The following is a 12,330-nucleotide window of genomic DNA, read 5'->3' on the forward strand; positions in this document are numbered from 1 at the left end:
ATTTGGCACAAAGTAATAATTTTCATCGCCCTACATGCTTGCCCAATTTCATCCAAATCGGTTCAGATTTAGCTATAGCTCCCATATATATGTACCGCCCGATTTTTCTAAATTTGGCCATAAAACCCTTATTTATCAACATATCTTACTCAAAGTTGGCTAAATGTAATCTTCTATAACACTAACTATATGTGCAAAAAATCAACGAAATCGGTTCAGATTTAGATATAGCTCCCATATACATGTATAGCCCGATTTTCCCAAATTTGGCCATAGAACCCTTATTTATTAACCGATCTTACTCAAAGTTGGCTAGATCCAGTCCTCTATAGTACTAACTATATGTGCTAAATTTCATCGAAATCGGTTCAGATTTAGATATAGCTCCCATATATGTATCGCCCGATTTTGAAAAATTCGCCCCTAATAACTTTATGTTTGACCATACAGGCCTCTTTTCTTAACTGATTTGACTCAAATTTTGCACAAGGTAACCTTTTGTGGTACTAATCAAACCCGCAAAATATTATGCAAATTGGTTCAGATTTACATATAGCTTCCATATATATGCATCGCTCGATTTTCCCAAATTTGGCCATAGTACTCTTATTTATTAACCAATGTTACTCAAATTTCAAATTTTGATGTACTAGCCGATCGTATTTATACGTACTTGTAGCTCTTACATAAGAATATTGCTCGATTTTTACAAATCTGGATTTATTACCCACACTAATTGAACGATTTTCTCTTTTTAATAATGGGCTCAATATTAGTGGCATACTAACTCCGTAGGTGCAATATCAACTACAGCCAGTGTTGCTAGAAGTAGGGGAAATTCCCTATATGTAGGGTTTTTCTAATATTTTGCGTCTTGTAGGGACGTAGGGCCACAATGTAGGGACATTTTCACTCAACACAATTTGTAATAATTTTTACATTTCAGTGGCTCTAGAGGAGGAAATTAGAAGCCGGCAAGGCTTGATCTTTAACAATGTGTGGTAATAACAGTTACCACTCGTGCCAAAAAAAAATCTAACAAAATTTGGAGATTACCACAAATATACCAAAGACATATTTCTATAGAAATTTTTGTCAAAACTTTATTCCTGTATAAAATTTTGTCAACATTTTATTTCTATAGAAAATTTTGTCAAAATTGTATTTCTATAGAAATTTTTTTCAAGATATTATTTCAATAAAAAAATTTCTCAAAATTTTATTGCTATGGAATTTTTTCTCAAAATTGTATTTCTATAGAATTTAAAATTTAACAAAATTTGAAGATTACCACAAATTACCACAAATCTACAAACAAATATTTCGATAGAAATTTTTGTCAAAACTTTATTCCTGTAGAAAATTTTGTCAATATTTTATTTCTATAGAAAATTTTGTTAAAATTGTATGTGTATAGAAATTTTTTCAATATATTATTTTTATAAAAGTTTTCTCGAAATTTTATTTCTATGGAATTTTTTCTCAAAGTTTTATTTCTATAGAATTTATTGTTATTGGATGGACGTGCGTCCATCCAACCATCTTGCAGGCTTTGCCCAAATAAATTTGACAAACATTCTTTTCCTCTGTTGGTTAAGCTACACTTGTAGTTTAGTCAATGTATGGTTTTAAGCTGAAAAAAAAACAACAACAAAATTTTATTTCTATAGAAAAATATCTCACAAAAATTTGTTTATAGAAACTTTTTCAAAAATTTTATTTTTATAGAGATTTAACAAAAAAATACTATTTTGGTTAGAATTCTACCAACTGTGGCAAACGTGGTGGTAATAGAAACCTATATTCTAAGTTATATACGTTGCATTTTCATGTTTTAAGATAATAAAGTACTTAGAACCATTTTTGTTTTGTAAAATTTGTTTAAATTTAACGAAAAATACTGTAGGGAAAATTATTTGGAAATGAGTGGGAAAGTAGGCAACTTTTTTTGTCCTTGTAGGGTAAACTGAACATTTTCCCTGGCAACACCGACTGTGATCTATAGTCAGATTGATACAAAGCACCCATAAATATGTACCCCTTAATTTTCTTAAATATACAACTGCGGTTTATCTCCCGGACCAATATCAATGTTACCCCACAAATGCTTATGTTTACTAATTCAGTAAGGGTGGTTTAGGGTATGATATAGTCGGCCCCGCCCGACTTTCTACTTTACTTACTTGTTTTTTAATTGAAAAATACTTTGCAAGATTTTAAGTTTGAACGGCTCACAATTTTATTTTATAATTATATATAATTTTATAATTTTATAATTTTATTATCGTTAATGACAATCTTTCATAATTAAATATATCTACATTTTGAACCTTTGAAAAACACTGTATTTTGTTTCTTAAAGCAAATAAAATAATCGGAAATTCCTCAAGTATTAGGCACTAAAGTAGAAATTCTTGGAAAACCCGTAAAGGGGAACTAATAACAATCATAGGATAAACTTCGGTACTTCTATCACATTTCCTACATACAGTATGGCGACAAACAAATAACTTCTTTGCAACGGATCTATGAGGTTGTGGTGATACTGTAGAATAATAGAATCTACCCAACTGCCTATAAACCAAGACGAATATTGGCAACATAAAGTTATGCCTACAAAGCCAAGTGCTGGTGGACCCCTTTTGGTGTCCTACAAAATATTTTCAATAATGCGGTTTTGGTAGCTGTATACAATTCTATTAGGGATAAATGTGCGTGTATATGTGAGTATGTCTATGTATACACATATACATAGACATACTCACATATACACGCACATTTATCCCATTCGAACACACCATCCCGTGTGTGTGTGTGTATAAATATCTTTATTTGAATCCATGTAAACATGTGTCTGAATGTGTATGGGTGGGGAGCATGTCGTCGTAGTCCTAACTACAGATACAAGAAATCTGTGATTGGGTATGACCCTTTGGGTAGGGCCTTTTATTCTCTCTTTTTCAATTAAGGTTATACGACCGCTACTAAGGAAACTATAAAAAAGGTGAGATGGTCTTTCCATGAGATCTATGAGATTATTTTATCACCTTGTTACCATGGATATTGTAGAGTATAACAATACAGGAAATAACTATGGGGTTTCTTTAAAATGAAAATATTGAAGATTTATTAGAGAGCTTCCTGGCTGACAAGTGGTCGAACTTATTAGAAGTTTTTGTAAAGTTCAGTTCATGGGACTTTTACAATAAGGAATTGTTACCAAAGTTACTTTGCAAAATGTTAATAAATAAAAAATTCATCCATCTATAAAGAAAGAAGAGGTTTAAGTCATTTACAAAACAACTACGCGAAGAAAAATTTAATTTTAGGAAATAGCTAATGACCATTTTGAAAAAATTATACCTTTTGAAGAAGTAATCCCAATACATTGAGTGGACAAACAATCGGGATACTCGCAGTAGAGCGTAACGAAAGCTACTGATCTCAAAATAAGGAAAATAAATTTAGAGATTCCTAAGAGAATCTACGTGATAGATTTTAATAGGGGGGAAATTTTGAAAAACAATAAAGCTATTTTCGATGATGAATATTTCTTTTTTATTTCGCTAATCACGAAATATAAAATGCAACTTTACCATAAAATTGCGTGGCTTAAATCATATTTCTATTATATCTGTTAATTTCATTATTATTTTTTTTTTCATGAAATTTAAGATTTTTCTTTAGGTCAAATATTCGGCATTTGGTTCGACCAGTTGTTCCCATTTTAGAGGCAATTTAATTATGCCTCTCTCATGGAAGCCCTTTTTCGTATTGGGCGAAACTTGAACTAGTCGATTTGCACAAGACTCTATTGAAGCGATCCCAGCTCAGGACTTAAGGTGGATGTATGAGAACCACCAAACCAAGCTATGGGAGCTTCAGACTATTCGTTATCGATAGCCAACGGTTTCCTAATGGAACACAATTCTTCCCCTGTTTTCCCAGGTAGGCCGATTGCTGCCTTCAGACATTACAATTTATAACACTAAAGTTCCGAATTAAGAGCTTTGCGATCAAAGCAACTCATTACGAAACACACACAGACTGAGCATTTCGGCCACAACAGTTTTTGCTTCACGAATGGGTCGATTTTGAAAAGATTTAGCAGTGGAAATTCGATACATGAGGTACTTTTGCACTAACTCATGTGATACCCATACATCAAACTTCGTTTTATACCCTCCACTAAGGATGGGGGTATATTAACTGTGTCATTCCGTTTGTAACACACCGAAATATTGCTCTCAGATCCCATAAAGTATATATATCCTGGGTCGTAGTGAAATTCTGAGTCGATCTGAGCATGTCCGTCCGTCTGTTGAAATCACGCTAACTTCCGAACGAAACAAGCTATCGACTTGAAACTTGGCACAAGCAGTTGTTATTGATGTAGGTCGGATAGTATTGCAAATGGACCATATCGGTCCACTTTTACGTATAGCCCCCATATAAACGGACCCCCAAATTTGGCTAGCGATTGCTCCAAGAGAAGCAAATTTCATCCGATCCGGCTGAAAATTTGGTACATGGTGTTAGTATATGGCCTCTAACAACCATGCAAAAATTGGTCCATATCGGTCCACTTTTACGTATAGCCCCCATATAAACGGACCCCCAAATTTGGCTTGCGATTGCTCTAAGAGAAGCAAATTTCATCCGATCCGGCTGAAATTTGGTACATGGTGTTAGTATATGGCCTCTAACAACCATGCAAAAATTGGTCCACATTGGTCCATAATTACATATAGCCCCCATATAAATCGATCCCCCGATTTGGCTTGCGGAGCCTCTAAGAGAAGCAAATTTCATCCGATCCGGTTGAAATTTGGCACATGGTGTTAGTATAGGGTCTCTAACAACCATGCAAAAATTGGTCCACATTGGTCCATAATTATATATAGCCCTCATATAAACCGATTCCACGATTTGGCTTGCGGAGCCTTTAAGAGAAGCAAATTTCATCCGATCCGGCTGAAATTTGGTACATGGTGTTAGTATATGGTCTCTAACAACCATGCAAAAATTGGTCTACATCGGTCCATAATTACATATATCCCCTATACAAACCGATCCCCCGATTTGGCTTGCGGAGCCTCCAAGAGCAGCAAATTTCATATAAACCGATCCCCCGATTTGGCTTGCGGAGCCTCTAAGAGAAGCAAATTTCATCCGATCCGGTTGAAATTTGGCACATGGTGTTAGTATAGGGTCTCTAACAACCATGCAAAATTTGGTCCACATCGGTCCATAATTATTTATAGCATATAAGCCGATCACCAGATGTGACCTCCGGAGCCCCTTGGTAGACCAAAATCCATCTGATTCAGTTGAAATTTGGTCCGTGGTGTTAATATATGGCCTCAAACACCCATGCAAAAATTGGTCGAAATCGGTCCATAATTATATATAGGTCCCATATAAACCGATCGCCAGATTTGACCCCCGCAGCCCCATGGAAGAGCAAAATCCATCTGATTCAGTTGAAATTTGGTACGTGGTGTTAATATATGGTATCCAACAACCATGCAGGAATTGGTTCATATCAGTCCATAATTATATATAGCCCCCATATAAACCGATGCCCAGATTTGACCTCCGGTGCCTTTTGGAGAAGCAAACTTCATCCGATCTGGTTGAAATTTGGTACGTGGTGTTAGTATATAATATTTAACATCATCTATAGCCCCCATATAAACCGATCCCGCGATTTAGTTTTGGATCCTCTTGGAGGAGCAAATTTCATCCGAGTCAGTTGAAATTTGGTACATTGTGCTAGTATATGGCCGTTAACAACCATGCCTAACTAGGTCCATATCGGTCTATAGTTATATATAGCCCTCAGATAAATCGATCCCCAATCACACAAAAATTGGTCCATATCAAGTTCATAATTCTATATAGCCCCCATATAAGCGACCCCCATATTTCAATTCTGGCTATCTACGTACCGTGCAAAAAGTCCATTTCGATTCGTAATTATTTGTGGACTTAACTATACATAACTTTTTTGTCTAACATATACCACGTATGGACTAACTCACAATTTAGAAAACGATGTTAAGAAGTTTTAAGATACCACAACCCAAGTAATTCGATTGTGGATGACAGTTTTTCGTAGAAGTTTCTACGCAATACAAGGTGGAGGGGTACATAAGATTCGGCGTGGCCGAACTTACGGCCGTATTTACTTGTTATTTAAAAGTTTTGGTGCAATCTTTAGCTCTTGGGCATTAGAAACAATGCTTATATGACGGCCGGGCTCGATAATGTTCATTATTTTATGGACTTTTTCGATAATTGGCCTTTCAATGAGAGAAGCATTCTTTCACATCGAAATTACCGGAACAGAATAGATGGGATCCAGATTAGCTTGTTGCGTCCAAGAATCTCTAAGCTTTAGCTTATTAATATGAGATATTTTCACCAACTACATTGATGCAATAACCCAGCAAAAAATGCGTCGCAAAAAAGTAGTGAAAATGTTATTTTTGTATCCGGAAGTGGTGCCAAATGGACACAGAAGCAATGAATTTAACATGGGTGTGTCATAGGACGGATGTCCACCATTTCAACAACCGTTGCACTGAATTTGAATCACTTTTTTAGGTGTGATACGAATTCAGTGATTTGTATATCAATTAAGAAATTTTGTGATATTTTGACAAATAAATAATTTTTAAAATTCTTATGATTTTTAATGCATTATTATAACTCTTGTCTAAAACACATATTTTCAAAAATTCCCAATTTTTCTAGAAAGGATTTAGCATTTTTATCGACAAAATTTAAATAATTTGTATCATTTTATTAATTCTTATCTGTTCATAGCCTATTTGAAACAAAAAAAAATTTAAGTTCCCACTAAAAATGTGAAAAAAGCGATTTATAAAAAATTAACTCAAATGAACTTCCTGTGCAACTAAAATAAATAAAATCTTTGTTTGAACATTTTTGGAAGTGCTTTTAAAGTTGCGCCTTTAGAAGAACTTCCAATTGTTTATACTGGGAACGTAAAAACAAAGTTGTTTTCCATACATTAAAGAAAATAATTTAAATCAACAAGTAAGGAAAGTCTAAAGTCGGGCGGGGCCGACTATATTACACCCTGCACCACTTTTTAGATCTAAATTTTCGATACCATATCACATCAGTCAAATGTGTTGGGGGCTATATATAAAGGTTTGTCCCAAATACATACATTTAAATATCACTCGATTTGGACAGAATTTGATAGACTTTTACAAAATCTATAGACTCAAAATTTAAGTCGGCTAATGCACTAGGGTGGTACACAATGTTAGTAAAAAAATATAGGAATCTGAAGCAATTTTAAGGCAATCTGAAGCAATTCTACTCCCTGTGCAAAATTTCAACTAAATCGGAACAAAAAATTGACCTCTGTGGTCATATGAGTGTAAATCGGACGAAAGCTATATATGGGAGCTATATCTAAATCTGAACCGATTTCAATCAAATTTGGCACACATGACTATACTACTAATTGTACTCCTAGTGCAAAATTTCAACCAAATTGGGCCAAAACTCTGGCTTCTGGGGCCATATAAGTCCACATCGGCCGAAATATATATATGGAAGCTATATCTAAATCTTAACCGATTTCAATCGAATTTGGCACACATGACTATACTACTAATTGTACTCCTTGTGCAAAATGTTAAGCTAATCGGGATAGAACTCTGGCTTCTGGGTCCATATAAGTGCATATCGGGCGAAATATATATATGGGAGCTATATCTAAATCTGAACCGATTTCAATCGAATTTGGTACACATGACTATACTACTAATTGTATTCCTAGTGCAAAATTTCAACCAAATTGGGCCAAAACTCTGGCTTCTGGGGCCATATAAGTGCATATCGGGCGAAAGATATATATGGGAGCTATATCTAAATCTGAACCGATTTCTTCCAAAATCAATCTATTCTGAACAAAAAAGGAACACGTGCCAAATTTGAAAGCGATTGGACTTATATTGCGACCTAGACTTTGATCACAAAAATGTGTTCACAGACAGACAGACGGACGGACGGACATGGTTATATCGACTCAGGGAACCACCCTGAGCATTATTGCCAAAGACACCATATGTCTACCTCGTCTCCTTCTGGGTGTTACAAAAATATGCACTAACTTACAATACCCTGTTCCACAGAGTGGCGCAGGGTATAAAAACAATGGAAAATCGTAAATGGGTTTTCAAATTCTGTGGGGGCTAATTTTTTTGGAGGGGGTCTAAGCCCCCTCCCCAGAGGCCTACTTACGCTTATGGTAGCAACTGATGAACTGAATGAAGACTAATTGGCACCACAGATACATTACATCCAGGGGACCACGTGGCGTATACGTTCGTGTAAAATCTCACAAATCCATCATACGCCATATGGTACTGAGGACAGGGCGAAAATATATAATTATTTAGAATATTTTAGGAAAACAGAGATTTCGTTAATAGCGCGAATTTGATATAATTCGTTGTATCAACGTAAATTTTGATCACAATTTTTCTACATTAAAGTCTACTGAGCCAAACATCTAGCAGAGAGTATTTGAGCTTCAGCCCGGCAGAACTCAATGTTTCCTTACTTATTTCTCATGAACTATAAAATTATCTTACTAATATTATGTTTAACCTTACTAATTTTGAAGCAAACTCTAAATTTACAAATTTTCTGTGGAAATGTGTGACCTACATAGAAGTGCCGTCCATAAATAATTGTCATTGTTTTTCTTCATTGCCACATATGCAAACCTTTTCAAATATTTTAACTAGGTAAACTAAGGGCTCTAAATTCTCCCATTGTTGTTTCCCTCCCTATATGTGCACAAAACGGTATTTCCCCTTCCCCCTTAAGAACGGAAAACAGCCAACATAACTAAGTGAAAACCAGGTTAAGTATACTGGCATATTGTTAATTGTTCCATTGGTCCATAAGGGGGAGCAAATGAAAGTGGGTTATAATTGACTCCCGTTGGGAATTGACCTACGTAATGGAAATGAAATCTGTCTGTAGGTGCCAGTGGCAACAAAAGAATAGAAACAAAAACAAATACCTGAGTCCCACATGTGTGTTGAAATTTTACCTGGTTTAGCTCAAGAGATAAGAATGCAGCAGTACTGGTGACTGCTATGCTTGTGGCATTACATGACAACGATAATGATGACATGATTTTCACTAACCTTTTGACCAAATAAATTTTACAACATCCCAGATTATGGCATACTCGACGCATGTTCTCGTCTTTTTCAACATAGATAACCCCTGCTGCGTAAAGTTGAATATAACAAAACCGCAGTTCTGCTTTTGATCTTTTGTGAAATTTCTTGCGAGGGTGGAGAAGAAGCATGAAACCACTCTGGCTGTAATGGGATTTGGGGGAGGGTGGAAACAATACAGTTGACCAAACTCCCAATGGCACTCTCCACTGTATTTATATTTAATTTAGGAATGTGTTATTTCTTCAAATTATTTTCAGATTATTGAGGCTAATCCCACTGTGGCCCGCATACAGTTTTTGGGAGCAGAGGCATTGTGAAACCCTCAACTACAAAATGTTCAGTGTTAGAATTTTGCAAAGGCCTTTGTTGGGTGGGAGAACTGCAGCTTCAGTGAATCAAAAGAAAGTGGAATTTAATACTTTCTCCTTATAAAAGAATGATGATAAGATGAACTGTAGGCAAGATATTAAAGGTGGTCGGTCTTCGGTGGGGATTTGAAAATTTCCCAAAATTTTACAAAGTCGACTAATTTTGACAATAAAATTAAAAAACAGAAAAAAACAAGTAAGAAAGTCGACTATATTATACCCTGCATCACTTTGTAGATCTAAATATTCGATACCATATCACATCTGTCAAATGTGTTGGGGCTATATATAAAGGTTTGTCCCAAATACACACATTTAAATATCACTCGATCTGGACAGAATTTGATAGACTTCTAAAAAATCTATAGACTCAAAATTTAAGTCGGCTAATGCACTAGGGTGGAACACAATGTTAGTAAAAAAATATGGGAAACATTTAAATCTGAATCTGTAATTTCTGTAATTTTAAGGAAACTTCACAAAAGTTTATTTATGATTTATCGCTCGATATATATATGTATTATAAGTTTAGGAAAATTAGAGTAATTTTTACAACATTTCAACTAATCAGTGGCGATTTTACAAGGAAAATGTTGGTATTTTGACCATTTTTGTCGAAATCAGAAAAACATATATATGGGAGCTATATCTAAATCTGAACCGATTTCAATCAAATTTGGCACGCATAACTACAATGCTAATTCTACTCCCTGTGCAAAATTTCAACTAAATCGGAGTTAAAAATTGGCCTCTGTGTGTCATATGAGTGTAAATCGGGCGAAAGCTATATATGGGAGCTATATCTAAATCTGAACCGATTTCAACCACATTTGGCACGCCTAGCTACAATGCTAATTCTACTCCCTGTGCAAAATTTCAACTAAATCGGAGCAAACAATTGGCCTCTGTGGTCATATGAGTGTAAATCGGGCGAAAGCTATATATGGGAACTATATCTAAATCTGAACCGATTTCAATAAAATTTGGCATACTTGACTACACTACTAATTGTCCTCCTAGTGCAAAATTTCAACCAAATTGGGGTAAAACTCTAGCTTCTGGGACCGTATTAGTCCATATCGGGCGAAAGATATATATGGGAGCTATATCTAAATCTGAACCGATTTCTTCCAAAATCAATAGGGATCTATTCTGGGCCATATAAGTCCATATCGGGCGAAATATATATATGGGAGCTATATCTAAATCTGAAGCGATCTATTCTGAGCCAAAACACATACTTGTGCCAAATTTGAAGTCGATTGGACTAAAACTGTGTCCTAGACTTTGATTACAAAAATGTGTTCACGGACAGACGGACATGGCTATATTGACTCAGGAGCCCACCCTGAGCGTTTTTGCCAAAGACACCATGTGTCTATCTCGTCTCCTTCTGGGTGTTGCAAACATATGCACTAACTTGTAATACCCTGTTCCACAGTGTGGCGCAGGGTATAAAAACAGTCACAAGTCTTCAGCTCTTCAGACCTTAGCATCAACGTATGTGGTGGCCCTATTATTTTATTTTATTTTAAAACTGTATTAATTTTACAAAAATTGAAATATTAATGAATTAATTATCACAAAATCCAATAAAAGCTTACCATCACATCACACTGATACACTCATGAATATAATCACCACGATTATTTATTATCGATGTAAAGGGGGAAAAATTTTTAATATGATTTATAGTACAAGCCATTACTCTAATGAAATTAATTTTCGTCCTAGCGGAAAATTATAAAAATATTCCATGAAAATGGTTTATGTGTCCGTCCGCCCCCAAGCTTATTTGTGTGTTGGTTGCTTTATTTATTTCCTTATTGAATTTTTGAAATTACATTCATTACAACAAACTAATTACGTACCTTTATTTGTGCTGAGAGTCTCTGTTTTTGATGGGTGGTATTGCAAATGTATGTCGATAAACCATAGATGAATGACCAGATAAGCCAATTGCACTTCAGTTTAGTTTCGTTAGAATGCCACCGGACACACAACACAAAACAAAAAAGAATATAATCTGCAATAAAATCAAAATAAAAGAATGATTAAAACTGGGGAAAGGATGGAAGGACAAACAAAGAAAATCCTAAAAATGAGAAATTACTGAATCAAATATTTCTTTATGAGGATTTCATTTAATTAATTGGATTACAATACCTCTCAATGCACAAACCAATACTGAAGAGAAATGTTACAAGTGGCTAAATTAATTAAATTTCATTCTATCATGCAGCCCCTCTTCCGTTCGTTCCCCTAGATTATGTAAAAATTATATTAGGACATAACCTCTACAAAAAACAAGTAAAGAAAGTCTAAAGTCGGGCGGGGCCGACTATATTATACCATATCACATCCGTCAAATGTATTGGAGGCTATATATAAAGGTTTGTCCCAAACAAATACATTTAAATATCACTCGATCTGGACAGAATCTAAATCTGAACCGATTTCAACCAAATTTGACACGCATAGCTACAATGCTAATTCTATTCCCTGTGCAAAATTTCAACTAAATCGGAGTTAAAAATTGGCCTCTGTGGTCATATGAGTGTAAATCGGGCGAAAGTTATATATGGGAGCTATATCTAAATCTGAACCGATTTCAACCAAACCTGGCACGCATAGCAACAATGCTAATTGTACTCCCTATGCAAAATTTCAACTAAATCGGAGTTAAAAATTGGCCTCTGTGGTCATATGAGAGTAAATCG

The 12,330-nt window shown here is 35.1% G+C and overlaps 1 protein-coding gene across 5 annotated transcripts in view; it reads right to left on the reverse strand.

Annotated features, from left to right (window-relative positions):
* app (Palmitoyltransferase app) overlaps positions 1 to 12,330 on the reverse strand; it is a 540,773-nt gene that overhangs the window by 268,847 nt on the left and 259,596 nt on the right. For all 5 annotated transcript variants that reach the window (XR_012722156.1, XM_075307916.1, XM_075307919.1 and 2 more), the window contains exon 3: positions 11,482 to 11,636. The gene's annotated coding sequence lies outside the window, so the exon portion shown is untranslated. The remainder of the gene's footprint in view (positions 1 to 11,481; positions 11,637 to 12,330) is intronic.

Source organism: Haematobia irritans, chromosome 4 (genome assembly GCF_050003625.1).
Source record: "Haematobia irritans isolate KBUSLIRL chromosome 4, ASM5000362v1, whole genome shotgun sequence".
NCBI classification, from domain to species: domain Eukaryota; kingdom Metazoa; phylum Arthropoda; class Insecta; order Diptera; family Muscidae; genus Haematobia; species Haematobia irritans.